The sequence below is a fragment of the Aplysia californica genome, unplaced genomic scaffold (assembly GCF_000002075.1).
Source record: "Aplysia californica isolate F4 #8 unplaced genomic scaffold, AplCal3.0 scaffold00200, whole genome shotgun sequence".
Classification (NCBI taxonomy): domain Eukaryota; kingdom Metazoa; phylum Mollusca; class Gastropoda; order Aplysiida; family Aplysiidae; genus Aplysia; species Aplysia californica.
Window position 1 is genome coordinate 772,535 of NW_004797470.1, and position 4,035 is coordinate 776,569.

The window sequence follows — 4,035 nt, forward strand, 5'->3', positions numbered from 1 at the left end:
TATTTCTCTTCATCCAAATATTATTTTTAAGGGAACAGATTATTAATAGCTTCTCTCTCTCTCTCTCTCTCTCTCTCTCTCTCTCTCTCTCCCTCTCTCTCTCTCTCTTTCTCTATGAAATGGAAGGTTTTGCAATTGTTTTGAATAAAAATACCAGGTTATGGAATTTCAGGGAAAAGGGGGGGGGGGATGTCTATCTTTTTTGTTTGTCATCAAAGACTGTGCAAAATTGTTCTGTTTAGTAGAAGGAAATCATAATGCACTACTTGGCTTGATAGTATTGGAGATTGACATAAAAGTTGGAAGTCTAACATCATAGACCATAGTTAACCGTTCTGTGTTGAAGGGGTCGTTTAAAACAACAACACAGCTCTCACCCGCACGCTCTCTCTCCCCGATTATTCTGATCACGAACAAAATGTCGCGGATCGATTAGAGATGGACTAAAAAGATATCACGAGCTCTTCTTTTTTAGCGGGTGGCGGACTTTCCGAGAATTCTCTTTGATCTGAGCGTCGGCTGAGTTTCATGTTTGCCTCTGTACCTACATTCTCCCCTCGTGTCACGCTCCAGTTGTCCAAGGGGGGGAGGGGGGTAACAATGTAGTAGAGTTGGGCAGGAAACAATGAATTCTAGGACAGGCTGAAGGCTATTGTTAGGACTGACTATAAAACGACGAGAAGACGGGAGGTTCTTCTGGTAATGATGATACTCTCGGCCTATTCCTGTAGGGGCGAGTCGTAAAAAGCGAGACGTTTGAAGTGGAAATTTAATATTGCAATTGGCTGTATCAGTTTGCTCGTGGGAAAGGTGACTCGCGTCCATACGTAAGTAAATTGTCGACTGAGGGAAACAGAGCTTAACGAGTTATTTAATTTTTTTTTGCTTTTGTCTCGTGCCCTTTTTTGTAATGGGTCCCAGATGTCAGTTACGTTTACGGCTTAATGTGTGTCAGAGATTGTGGTGATGATGATGGTGATGATGATGATGATGATGATGATGATGATGATGATGGTGATGATGATGATGATGATGATGATGATGATGGTATTGTCAGAGATTAGGTAACGCTGTTGAGAATCTGTTGAATTGAGGATGATACGCTTGTTAGCTGGGGGTTTTTTAATTTTATGTTCAACTCTAGATCCCTCCGGGCTACCCTTAGTGGTCGGACATATCTCTTATTCCCTCTCCTCGCTTAGAGCAGAGTTTAGCGAGGTGTGTGAGGTGGGGGCTGCCCAGTTTGTCACCAAAAAATCCACGGCTAAAGAATCGAACCAGGGACATTTGCATAATAGGTCAGCATGACACCGACTGACCTAATGGTATGTCGTGTTACTCATTAGGTTAACCTGTCCTTTCGTATTTCCACTTAAGTCCTGAGGAGGTCGTGAAGGCTATCGTTCTCATCTTTATATCTCTCCATCGATTATTGCCGATTGTATATCGACATTTGCATTTTGCCGTTTGCACATTAACGCTTGCAGTCCAATGAACTTATGACAACGGTGGACTGCGAGTCCGAAGTCTTAACCGCGAGGCCAGGTTACAAAAATGCTTAAGTTTTTCCTAACCTCTGGGTACATTACTTTTACTTTTTTACTTTTTCATCCTTTGTTGCCGTTAATCGTCGAGGGGGGATGCAGTTTTCTATGGTAGGGCAGCTCCGCAGCTCTTTCAGATTTGATATTATGTTTTCTCGGGGTTTTCTTGACACCTTCGATCCACCTTTTGCGTGTTCTTCATCTTCCTTTATAGCCTGAGTGCTTGGTGTTGTTGGCTCTCGAGGCTGGCTGGCCAGGTGACATACGTAAATGGTGGTCAAACCATTTTATTCTCTATCTTTCTATGTAATGCATATAGCTGCTCTTACTTCTTCATTTCTCTGCCTGTCTCGTCTTGTGATGTTAATTAAGGGTTTTGCGGAGACATTTCATTTCGCATGCTGTGATTTTGCCTTCATGGGTTTTACCTATTGTCCAGATCTGGTACTGGTAGCATAATGTTGTTATGAATATTGAGGTGATAAGCTGTCTCTTTGTGTCCGTGTCTTTGTAACCTCTGGGTAAAACATTGAATCCCTCTATGTCACTGAGTACATGCATTCTGACTACCAAAAAGGAAGCACAGTTTTGTTATTCAGTTAATTCAGACATGTTTTCTCTTTCCGAAACTTACAAAGACAGACGACAAACACTATGCATATTGTCAAACATACAAACCCGTGTTTCTAATGCGTGCATAATGATTCGGAATAATGCTGCAGCATTGCATTTGGTCCGCTGATCGGATATATAATAATATATCGCGACGTCTTTGATTTATGGTGTGACTATAAATTACAGATACTTTTTCTACAAAAATCTACCTCTCGCTAACTCATTTGTCGAGATTGTTTACAGCTGAGTTCGCCCCAAAAGGGGGAGAGAAAAAAGACATGAAGCTCAAAAAGAAGATTTTTCCTGACAATGGGAGGTTGAAAACAAAATTTCGTTCAGACAAAAACTAAACAAAGGTCATACTTTGTCTAAATTAGAGGAACCTTGTAATATTCCCTTGGTTTCGAGAAATAAAACTTTCCTCTATCTTCCACCCCAAATAAAAGAATCTACAAAAAAGCAAAGCAACCCCAGAAACAAAGAGAGAAAACAAAGACAGTCGCTCATTTACCTGCGCGCTGGTGCTGCTTCTACGTGCAGTGTGAATAAGGAAAGAAAAACAAAGCAAAACTCGATTGTACTGGAAACTTGTCATAATCATAACTGCGCACGTGAATTCGTTTTCCTCGGAGCGGCCGTCTTTAAAATAAATCATTTATTGACATAGCTCATGGGGCTTTGTTATTCGCGCGTGCAGTAAAACGACTGCGAGGGGATTATTTTTTTGACAGGCGGATATCTTGAATGCGCAATAATTTGAATGAAACTCTTGTTTTTACGCCCTTGTTTGTCAGCCCTTGCTGCATTGGACGGGTCGTTCGTTGTCCTCCCCGCGTCCTGCGCGCGCATGTTTTCAAATTGGTTTACGATCGGCGTGGGCCGATCATGAACGGGGGTCGAATGGACATGAAAGTTTGATGTGACCTGGGAGACATTAGGCGGTGATTGAACCCAGACGCAGAGAACAGTTGGGCTACGGTGCTATAAAAAGGACAAGGCGGATCTACGACTTGGAATCAATGAATAGCGTGCTGAATGGGTTTTTCCGTTCATTTACCTATGCCTGTTTGTGTCTTGACGGACGATCGTAAAGCAGTATGCATGCTACAGCTCTGCCTGGGCGGTTGACTGAGAGGAAGCAGGTTGCCCAATTACTGCTCTCTCTCTCTCTCTCTCTCTCTCTCTCTCTCTCTCTCTCTCTCTCTCTCTCTCTCTCCCTTCCTTCTGATCTGGAAATCCTTGATATGCCCCAAAGGAGAGACATGGTTAATACGTTTAAAATCAAGGGAGCAGTAATACTTATTTACTTTACTTTTTACTTTTTCCTTCCTCTGGTGTCCTTAGGATGTCGAAGGGAGGTGCAAGTTTCTGTCTAGTACTCAAATTGTTTAAATAGGTCAACTATATGAGGACTAGTGGTGGGGGGAGCGGAGGGGTGTGTAGCATCTGTGATAGATATGTTGTTCCAGGACCTTTTTAACCCCATCCAGCCAGGTCTTTCTTGGTCTAAGGAAGCAGTAATAACATTCTTTATTCTTTCCCTCATTCCCCTCTGTAATTTACAGGCGTCTGTTGTGTTATGGTTAGACTCCTTGCTGTCAAACGTACTGTCATGTACTGAGAGTTTGGTCACTGAGTGGATAATTTTCTTTTGTCAATTATCATCACTGTCTAACTGCTGGGATACTGTATCCCCCCTTAACCCACATTGGTCATGACGGGCAGGATCATGGCAGCCTTCCTCCTGAATTATCTACATTGTATTGAAGGGGATGTAAAATGTTGAGAGTTAAAAAAAACCCCAATGCAAGTGTATTCCTTTCTGAGCTAACTGACGTCAAGATACGTACTTACGTATCCCTGTATATCCGCCCCC